We start from the raw sequence: 12,007 nt of genomic DNA on the forward strand, positions 1-12,007 counted from the left end.
GTCCGTCACCTCAGTAGGGTTTGTGTGAGTTCAGCCATTCAACAGCGCCAGTGCACTATCCTTTAATCCTATGTCCTCCTCAACTAGGCTAGAGATTCACTGAAAGCTTGCTTTTTCATGCTGAGCAAATCCGTCATAGAGCTTTCCATCGATAAACAGCATAAGAGAGGTCCTCATACATCAAGCAAAACATGCAAATAGAGAATCAGAACCTTGATTTTAAGGTAGGGCAAAAGAGAGGCTAAACAAAGCTTTTTCGAAAGCAGTGGTCGCAAGTAATTATACTATCTCCACCCCAAGTACAAAAGGATCCCTATACCACTTCCTCAGAGAAAGCCCCTCAACAGATGTTTAAATAGTAAGATGCAAACCGATGCCCCAAATGAATCTGTTTAGAGGACCTCTTGAGTCCTTGACCTATTCTTCTTCTTTGAGGAAGGCCTCTCATGCCATAGGAGACCTAGATGACCTCATTGAGGAAGCCATCCACAATGTTGACATGTTACAGGCATTGGCATAGCAACGAGGGAAAGGAGATGTAGTAGTTGAGGAGCTAGAAGCAAGGCGATGGTGTAAGGAGCGGTAGGAGGTGCTGTGAAGGAGGCAAAGCATAGATGACGTAGAAGAGGGAGAGAGTAGGAGTTTGGGAGTGAGAAGAGGAGACACACCCACAGTAGACACCAATAGGTAGGGATAAACAATGAGTGGTACCTCCCCAAGTACACACAGTAGTATATATATATCTTTGGATAAGGCTAGGACCACTAGGCACTAAGTACAATGCATACTTAGTGTACTTAGCAGTACTAGACTAAAAACTGTTACATAGGGTGGCCAGTGCCTTTACCCCAACAACCTCCCACTTAAAGGCAATGTGCCCTCAAGAGAAAGAAAAGAAAAAAAAAACAGCATATACATCATAATATACAAGACCAATAGACTGGCCTTAACCTATACCCATTAGCCGTCTGCAATGTGCAAACCGCTCAGCAGCCAATCCTTTGGTCAACAGATCTGCTGGATTGTCATCAGTGTGAACTTTCACAAGCTGAAGTTGCTTGTTCTCAAGCACCTCCCTGATAAAATGATACTTCACGTCGATGTGCTTCGTCTTTGCATGAAAAACAGGATTTCGTGCCAACTGTATGGCACTCTGACTATCACAATGCAACAATGGAGTATCACTAGACTAGCCCAAATCTGCCACTAGTCGAGATAGCCATATAGCTTCCTTGCATGCCTCAGTGGCTGCAATATATTCAGCTTCTGTAGTAGACAGAGCAATGCACTGCTGCATTCTAGATACCCACGACACTGCACCTCCAGTGAAAGTGAAAACATATCCAGTAGTAGACTTCCGGGTATCAGGGTGATCGGCATAATCAGAGTCTGTATAACCCTGCACTTTTGCATCTTGACTGCCGAAACATATACACAGGTCCTGTGTACCCTTCAGGTATCTCATGACACCTTTCACTGCATCCCAATGCTTCCTGCCAGGTTTAGCCATGTATCTACTAACCACTCCCACTGCAAACGCAATGCAAACGCAATATCGGGCCTAGTTGCAACCATAGCATACATGAGACTGCCACACACTGATGCATACGGAATCTTTGACATCTCAGCCCTCTCGGCATCTGTCTAAGGGCTGTCCAAAGCACTGATTTTCACATAAGGAGGCAATGGAGTACCAATACTCTTCCCCCCCTCCATGTGAAATCTCTGCAAGACCTTGCCAATGTATTCCTTCTGAGACAAGTATAGCAACCGCTTTTCCCTATCCCGAAGTATCCGCATGCCCAGTATATGGTTGGCATCACCAAGATCCTTCATATCAAAGGTTTGGTGCAATCTTTTCTTCAAGGCATCGATCTCCTTATGAGATTTTCCAGATCTCCTTATGAGATTTTCCAGCAATCAACATATCATCCACATACAAAATGAGGATCAGTAAAGTGCCATCTGAAGCTTTCTTGGTATACAAGCAGTGATCAATGTCACCTCTCCTATAACCTTGGGTTCGCATGAATGTATCAAACTTATGATACCATTCTCTGGGTGACTGCTTAAGACCATAAAGACTTTTCTTTAGTCTGCACACAAGCTTCTCCTTTCCCTTCACTGTAAAACCTTCTGGCTGTTGCATAAAAATCTCTTCATGTAAATCACCATGAAGAAATGCCGTCTTGACATCCATTTGGACCAAGTCCATATTTGCATGTGCAACCAATGCTAATACAGTTCTGAGAGTTGTCATCTTAACGACAGGAGAGAATATCTCATCAAAGTCAACACCATATTCTTGCTTGAACCCCTTGGCAACTAGTTTGGCTTTATGCCTTGGCTTTTCACCAGGTGTGACTTTAAGTCGATAAACCCATTTGCATGGCAGTACTTTCTTACCAGTAGGCAAGGGTACCAATTCCCAAGTGCCATTTTTGTGAAGACTGTCCATTTCAGACTTCATAGTAAGATCCCATTGAACCTTGTCTGCCCTCTGCCTAGCCTCTCTGTAGCATGAAGGCTCTCCACAATCAAAGCCAGGAATAAATCTGTCTGGCTACCGTGTCGGTCTGGTTGACCTTCTAACTTGATGATCATCATCATGAGGTGGCTGTCCAGCCTGTTCATCACCCAGTTTTGGCTGCATTTGCATGTCAGGAAGATCATCTAACTGTGGTACATCCATTGGGATATCATCTGCCATATCTGGCTGTCCATTTGGACCTGCTGCAGCATCATTTAATGGCTGATTATGCTGCTGTTGTGGCTGATTTACAGCCGGTCTGTGTTGCCCATGATGCCTGTCATCATCAATAGTTACTTTTAAAGGTCCCTGTTGTACAATAGGTTCCTTGAACATGATGGTTTCATCAAACACATCATTGTTGCGTATAAGTTTTCTGTTTGTGGGATCCCATAGTCTGTAGCCCATCTCACCTTTGTCACCATACCCTAGGAAAATGCATTTCAGAGACTTTGGATCTACTTTAGTCCTGTCCTCCCTGCATACATGCACATACGCGACACAACCAAACACCCGTAGGTGTTTGTAAGATGGAGGCTTACCCATCCATGCCTCTTTAGGCACACCACCACATAATCTCTTATTCGGTGACCTATTTATAAGGTGCACAGCTGTCTTTACAGCTTCAGCCCAAAAAGTGTGGGGCAACGTAGCATGTGACAACATAGATCTGACCTTTTCTTGAATGGTCCTGAACATTTTCTCAGCGGTACCATTCTGTGGTGGATCATACGGTGCAGATAACACCCTTTGAATGCCCTTTGCCTCATAGAATTCCTGGAACTCTTTGGACAAATACTCTCCACCATTGTCAGACCTCAAAGCTTTCAGTTTCTTGCCTGTCTCATTTTCGACCAGTGCAACAAACTTAGTGAAAGCAGTAAAGGTATCACTCTTTCTTTTAAGAGTGTAAACCCACACTTTGCGGGTGGCATCATCTATAAATGACAAAATGTACTTTGCTCCTCCTAAAGATACAGTAGGCATCTCACATACATCGGTATGGACAAGCTCCAAGAGCTGTAATTTTTGATTTGATGCCCTCTTATGAGGAATCTGTACTTGACGACCGTAGAGACAAAATTCACATTTCTTTAAATCTGAAAATTTTAGACTCAGCAAGTAACCAAAATGAGCCAGTTGCTCCATTCCCTTAACACTCATATGGCCAAGCCGGCTATGCCACAATGAAATCTTTGGCAGCTCCGCGGCATTTACATCGGAATGCGGACAATGTCCTACATGAAGTGAATACAAAGTATCAAGTTTAGGACCTCTGGCTATAGCCATTGCCCCTTTGCTGATTTTCCACTTCTGATTACCAAAGGTGGTATGATAACCATCGTCATCCAACAACCCTATGGAAATCAAGTTCTTCTTTACCTCAGGAACATGCCTGACCCCTTTGAGCATTAACTGCTGGCCATTCTCAAGAACAAGCCTGACATCACCTATGCCAATGATGGAACATGCATGGTTATCACCAAGAAAAACAACTCCCTTTTGCCCACCTGCATATCTGACAAACAGATCTCTATAGGGTGTCACATGAAAGGAAGCACCTGAATCTATAATCTAGGAAAGCATATCTGATCCATCTCCAGCATGAAGTATATGAGCCTTCAATGATGAAGTGAAGCATACCTCACGTCCACTGTCACTGTCACTAACATAAGTAACATGCAGCTCCTCTTTTTCTTTGCCCTTTGACTTGCCTTGAGCCTTGCCTTCTTTGACAACTTGGCCATGTCAACCATAATGCTTACAGTTGTTGATTCACTAGTTGTAGGCATCAGAGATGAACCTACTGCGTGGAGAATGTGGCAGCGTCTTGAGGATACATATGCCAAGAAAAGTGCCACAGGCAAAGCTTACTGGTTGAAGAAGCCTATTGAACTCAATAATATGAGTGGACATAGGTGTCCCCTCCTTCATCTGAAGCCCAACAAGCTTCTTCAACCAGTAAGCTTTGCCCGTGGCACTTTTTTTGGCATATGTATCCTCAAGACGCTGCCACATTCTCCATGCAGTAGGTTCATCTCTCATGCCTACAACCAGTGAATCAACAACTGTAAGCATTATGGTTGACATGGCCAAGTTGTCCATCTTCTCCCACTGCTCATCAGTAATGTTGGAGGGCTTAACACCCTTCTCCTTTATAGGTTTGTACTGGTCCTTCTGCATCAACACATTGTAGCATTGTGTCCTCCATATGTCGTAGTTTTTGGCTCTTTCATTGTTCTTTTTCTGAAAACATTTTTTCTCTACATGTCCCTTCTTGCCACAATAATTGCAGACAAGATCTTTCTTCGAGCGCGACTTGCTCCTTTCTCTTTCTTTGTCTTTACCACGTGTCTTTGACCTGCTACGTGCATTCAAGGCATTTGACTTCCCAACAGCATTATTCTTTCTATTCATCTCTTCCTGTAGAAGAGCGCTCTCCACCTCTGCAAATAATAGTATGGTATTCGAATTGCTGGTAGAAGTCGTGAATGTATCCCATGACTCAGGAAGAGAACATAGGATAAGTGTAGCCTTTAGCTCATCATCGAGCTTCAACCCTTGGTTGATCACCTGGCTGAAAATGCTGTTGAACTCAATAATATGAGTGGACATAGGTGTCCCCTCCTTCATCTGAAGCCCAACAAGCTTCTTCAACCAGTAAGCTTTGCCCGTGGCACTTTTCTTGGCATATGTATCCTCAAGACGCTACCACATTCTCCATGCAGTAGGTTCATCTCTGATGCCTACAACCAGTGAATCAACAACTGTAAGCATTATGGTTGACATGGCCAAGTTGTCCATCTTCTCCCACTGCTCATCAGTAATGTTGGAGGGCTTAACACCCTTCTCCTTTATAGGTTTGTACTGGTCCTTCTACATCAACACATTGTAGCATTGTGTCCTCCATATGTCGTAGTTTTTAGCTCCTTCGAGCTTCTTTATCTGGAACAAGGACGGCACGTCGCTGCTAGAACTCATGGTAAAGAAAGAAGAGTTTGTTCCTCAATGGAACTGCCTGACTCCCTGTATAGGCGTGCAATTAAAGCACAAGTCACTCCAAATGAATCTCCCGCAGCGGAAGTGAAGTTGAAAGTGATCTTTCACTGTTTCAGTGGCACAAAACCACCTTAAAGTCTTTCTCCCACTTGCTGCAGAAAAGGTACAGCAAGCTGTTCCTGTGATTTTCACTGGTGAAAGTGCGGTACAGCTGCGTCAAGATGCTCCAAAAAAATCCCAGAACAGTTCGAATAAAAAATAGCAGTACTTTTTGGCTCTCTGATGGTCAAAACTGGTCAAACCTGCTGTGTGACAGTCCCAGACTGTTTAAAAAAAACAGGAAATCTCTAATTTTTGATGAAAATCCCTGATTTTAGACCTCCAAATGTTCCAGTAATTTCCCCCCCAACTGAATATACAGTCTAGAGGTGAAGTGGCTCAAAAGCCCTCTGCATGCGTGAAGATAATCAGATATTTGATCGTAAAACCTGATAAATTTGACTTTTGACTAAAAGCCCCAAATTTATTTTGCACTTTCAAGGCATAGATGCGCTCCACGAGACAAGAGAATTCATCCTGAGTACTCCCACTGGACAAATTGTCGGTCAGGCTACAAAAGCCCCAATTTGACAAAAGTCAAAGGCGTGAAGGTACTCTCCGCATAAAAAATACAGCAATACTTCAAATCACTGTAGCATCAAAAGCCCCATGTTGGGATGGCACATTCCGTGCATAAACACTGCAAATGTCCTCCACAGCTTATACAAGGCATGTGACTACAAATCCCTTTAATTGCATCCAACAAAGCCATACACTGCAAGTGTCAACAATCAACAGATCATGCAAATGCATACACTGCACTAATGGGTGTACTCGAATGATTTCATTGACGTACAATCACTGGCTAGGTGATAGACCTGTCTCGACACTGTTTGCGGCATAAGCTAAGCCTCAGTGCGAGTAAAAGCCCTGCCACAAGTAGAACCCCTGGCTCAAATGCCAATGGAAAAATGTGATAGAGTAATGTTGTCTCGTAGACAATGAAAAATTAAGAAATTCCCCTCCTCGATATATGAGCCCAAGTAGGACTTAGTAGAAGATCCTCCACGTGTGATGACAAAAAAAGATCACCATCAAGAAGCAGGAAGACACGAAACACAATATGTGTGCTTCCCTCGAGATATGAGAAAACGCAGAAATGCATGCCCCTAGGCACTCGATGCCCTTACACCACCCATGCTTATACCTGTGCAATGATGTGTCTGAAAGCTCCCACGATATCTATCGTACACGTTTGCAATCTGCCGGCTGTTGGTTGTTGGTTGTTGCCGCCTCTTGGATGCATATGCGTGCTGCTGCTCGCTTGCCTGTCACATATGCGTGCTGTTGCTGTGAACAATGGCTGGCTGTCGGCTGTTAGCTACTAGCTACTAGCTGCTGAATGTCTGCTCCCTCACTATGGTGAAGCCGCCCATTGGCTGGCTAAGTGAGAGAGCTGCGAGTTGAATCTTTCGTGATGGAAAAGACGCTGCACGTTGGCTGGCTGAGAACAAGCGTGACCCGTGAGGATGGAGAGGATGGAGGGGATCGGGAGAGGAGTAGTAGAGCAGTGGCTCTGATACCAGTTGACGTAGAAGAGGGAGAGAGTAGGAGTTTGGGAGTGAGAAGAGGAGACACACCCACAGTAGACACCAATAGGTGGGGATAAACAATGAGTGGTACCTCCCCAAGTACACACAGTAGTATATATATATCTTTGGATAAGGCTAGGACCACTAGGCACTAAGTACAATGCATACTTAGTGTACTTAGCAGTACTAGACTAAAAACTGTTACATAGGGTGGCCAGTGCCTTTACCCCAATAGATGAGACCTTGGAAGGATAATAGACAGGCCACCTAATGTTATCCAACAATGGAGGGAGTAGGCAAGGGAAGAATAGCTATAGACTCCAACACTAGGGCCTAATTCTATGCGAGTAAGGAGTCCCAAAAAAAAGGAGAGCACAGGGAGTGAGCCAAAGACTACCAGACTTTTGAGTGGCAAGACTTTTAAGCCCGTGTAAGATTAATTATTCGCATGTACTTAGCTTAGCTCAACTTAGGTTAATATCATTGATTAGTGAAGTGGGGAGGGAAGCTAATTAATTGAATTTTCTTTAAAAGTTTACTAGGGGAACATATTCATATGCTATCTTATACTATCCTTCTAGCATGACAAGGCAATCCTACTCGAGGATCTTGCCCATGCTAAAAGCACTTTTTTTCACCAAACCAATTATCTCTAGTGTATACATGTACGCATGGCCTTGTACGCGAGTGAATGCTCTCATGGCAAAGTTGCAAGCATGATTTAGTGAATTGTGTCGGTGTGTATATACTCAAATTATCACCTCCTTTCTTGTGAAGTCATTGGCATTATAGGACACTCCCTTGCATAGCCACCACTCTATGGGACATGCAGCTAATCATATATCTAGGAAAACCAAACATTAATAGTTTTAAACTAGGTCAAGAATAGTAGTTTAAATTGGCAAGCTAACAGAGCAATTCTTGCATAGGCTTCCCTCTTAGACCACATAAAGGGCAGCCATGTTGGCCCATGTCTCAAGTGATGAAAGTAGGGCAGATTTGGCTGCTCTTTTGGACATAAGGCAGCCCTTTACTACCCTTTTGGACTTAAGACACAAAAGAGAGCAAGCCATGGACACTGTTTTCGAAATAGGGCAAGAAACATAGCATACCATGGCCACTTGTTTTTTGCTTAATGCTTGTTCAAGAGAGACAAAACTAAATTCATGTGGTCTTCACACGATATTGTAGCTTGAATGAAGAGAATGTGGGCTACTTTTTTATTGGCACTCTTTATTCGTGGTACACTTTGTCATGGCTAAGTCTACCCTTCACCTTTGGAGTGTTGACAGAAACTTTGTATGAAGACTTTTGTATAAATGAATATGTGTGCGTATGTGGATTTGTATGTGTCAAAATGTGTGTTCATATTATGGTCTACACCCACATTGGTGGTATAGGGCTAGTACCTTCTATGCATGAGGGACTTTATGGTTTTAGACCTTATGAGTGAGAATCATGAGATTGAAATGTCAGTATATGGTTTGTTTTAAGAGGACAAATTTGGGCATGTTCCTGGATTATACATATATATATATATATATATATATATTTATTTTTATTTAATTTTTAAATTTATTTATTTATATAGTTCCTATGACTATGCTTTTGACCATAAGGCAAGAAACAGTATAGCTCATGGTCGCAATTTTGAATATTAAAGGCAAGGAATAGGAAGCCTAAGGCCACCCTTTTAGATAGGGTAGATCTAATGGCCACCCTTTTGAACATACGGTAAGAAATAAGGCAGCCCATGGCTACCCTTTTGAATATAAGGCAAGAAATAGGGTAGTCCATGGCTGCCCTTTCAAATACGTTAGCTCTTATGGCCATCATTTTAATCACAAGTAGTTCTTATGGCTACCCTTTCCTTTGGATAGCCTCCCTAGTTTTAGAAAATATCATGCGTTACATTTTACATATGTACATACATATGTAGTACGTATAAACATATGCATGCATGTATGTGTGTGTGTGCATGCGCAAAATTTTTGTGTGTACATGCACATACCCTATTGCACAGGGTGGTTGCAAGCTAAGGGTGCCCATTTGTTTAGTCTCAAACAAAATGGGACACTTGAAATACAAAGGAAGAGGAAAACTAGGTAGCAGGCAGCTATACCCAGATCAAGGTATCTCAATCAATGAGGAGGCACATGCTCTAGGTTCGAGGCAAGATATGTGAATTTGGTCCCTTGACCGATGGTATTATTTAATCCTATGTTACATGTCATGTGCATTTGGATGCCTCGATTGAGGTATTAAGTATCCTACATAACATGACAAATAACAAGCCTGCATGGTAGTCAAATACCTCAATTGATGTATTTCAGCAATCTTACATGGCAAATATGCACCAAAAACCTCAATCAAGGTAGTGGCAAGAATCCTATGTAGATAGTCTACCTGTTCATGGATGTACTAGATAGAGCATAAATGGAAAACCTTACGTGTCCCAAAACTTGATTGAGGTGTTACACATTCTATAGAGCGTACACTGCATGTGGCAATATCTCATGGCATCTAGCTATCCTACCTTGATCAAGGTATGACATGTGGCAAAGAGTGTCTACATGTGAATATATCCTATGTGGCTAGATCTATTCTATATCATAAGTGGCTAGATCAAGGTATGACATGTGGTAAAGAGTGTCCACATGTGAATATATCCTAAGTGTCTAAATCTATCCTATATGGCACAAGCTAATGATCAAATACCTCATTCAAGGTATTACACATGGCAAAGAGAGCATTGGACTATGTATCGAGCAACTAGTGGTGCTTATTACATGGTTATTGAGATACATGGCTCTACTACATGGCAAAAAGAGCATTTACATGGCTTCATGTTGCAGCTATCCTATGTGGTGGATGTTACCTTGATCAAGGTATGTTTGACATATGTAATATCCCAGAGGACTAATGCTATTACATCAATTGAGCTATGTAGTTTATCTTGTGGCCTCAATCATGCTACATGGTTTCATGTCACAGCTATCTAATGTGGTGGTTGTTACCTTGATTGTGGTAGCTTCAACATGCATTGTATCCAATGCAACGAATCATAATAGTCCTACATGGCAAGATGCTACCTTGATCGAGGTATCTTTGACATAGGTGGCATCCTATGTGTCTCTCAATCTAGGTATGTGGGCTTATCTCATGGCCTATCCTACATGGCTTCTCTCACTAATCATATTAATCCTACATCGCGGTTGTCACCTTGATCAAGGTGTCTCCAATGCAGATGTGCAGCTTATCCTACAACATATCCTATGTGGGCTACCTCATGATCTATCCTACGTGGTAACTACTACCTCTATTAAGGCATCTTCAACAAATCCTACACGACTTTACTATGTGGTTATCACTAACCCAACTAATCCTAGTAATCCTATTACATGGTTATTACTAACCCAACTAGCCCTATTACCATGTGGCTATTATTACTAATCACAACAACTAATACTACTACTATGTAGCTATTACTAATTCTACTAATCCTATTTACATGGCTATTATTAATCCCAACTACTCCTACTAGTAACTATAACTAATCCTAATAACAACTATAATGTGATGATTTTTTAAATTTACTTTCGTTAAGAAGCTAGATTTTTATATTGGAGCAAAATTTTGTATATGCTCTAATAAAATTGAAGGTTTAAAAGATTTACTAGGATTTGAAAATTTTATGCAAAAAACTTTGAATTTTTTCCAAGATTTACATTTTAACTTCAAAATTCAAAAGAGAATATATACAATTGTTATATGTCCTATCGATATTGTGAAACTAGAAAAGCAAGCTTGATAAACTTTCAACCAAGTAGAGTCCATGTTGGCATCCTTGCATAATTCATGGTGAATTCATGTATCACAGCCACCATGGAGGATTGACTAGCTACCTTGCACCTCCTACATCTAGGGCCTTTTATATGAGGATGTGGGAAATTTGTTTGGGATTGGGGATGTTGTCTTACACATGTCCTTAAACAAGAATGGAAATAGGCTAGCAAGGCAAAAGTCCTAGACAATATCTACCAATTCTCACACGTTGGTAGCATCACATATCTATTGGTGATAGGGTGATTTCTAACCATGGAAGAATTCCTTATAATCAACGAATTCTGTTATACTTTGGCATGCAACTGTATGCAAAGTTTATATTAGGACTTAAGGTAGATTATAGTAGCATACAACTTGGTAATGGAGCTCATAATATCTTTGTAATGGGAGGATGCAAGACAATCCTACAAGTCAGTGTGCATGACTAGTTGTGCATGGTCTTGTGGTCCACACATAGGAGGGAGGCATCAATTTGTGTCAACATCTTTTGTATAGGTGCTAGGGACCCAGATCATAGTGGGTGTCAAATAGGTAGTTCAATACATTCAGCATGTGTTGAGTGGTACTTCAATGTCTGAGAATCCCATCAACATGATTTGGATCTCTTTTTGTATTTCTTTTCCTTCTAATTGGAATTTGAAGCCTGTGGTACTTATTTTTCATTATATCTCATATAGGTGGCATCATTGACTCCTTTTAGTGGGCGGAGATGCAAGTTTTGTTCATGGATGACCATCTTCATCTCCCATTAGGCCCAGGGAGCTATGTGCTTCTTTTTCTTGTTTGCAATAAGCTCAAAAAAAATAAAAATTTCAAAAAATAATTTAAACTTTTTTTTCAAAGATGGAGATAGACGATGGTGAAGGAGATGAGGACGAAAGCATTCAAACTAGATTCCCCCGCCCACCACTTGGATCTGACATTGGAAATGATGTGGGAAAAGACTATGATGATGACATGGAAGTAGTAGACAGAAGGGATGGCTTGACTAGACAGGGTC

Source organism: Dipteris shenzhenensis, chromosome 17 (assembly GCF_047967505.1).
Source record: "Dipteris shenzhenensis isolate YYH24624 ecotype China chromosome 17, Dip_SZ_1.0, whole genome shotgun sequence".
NCBI lineage: Eukaryota > Viridiplantae > Streptophyta > Polypodiopsida > Gleicheniales > Dipteridaceae > Dipteris > Dipteris shenzhenensis.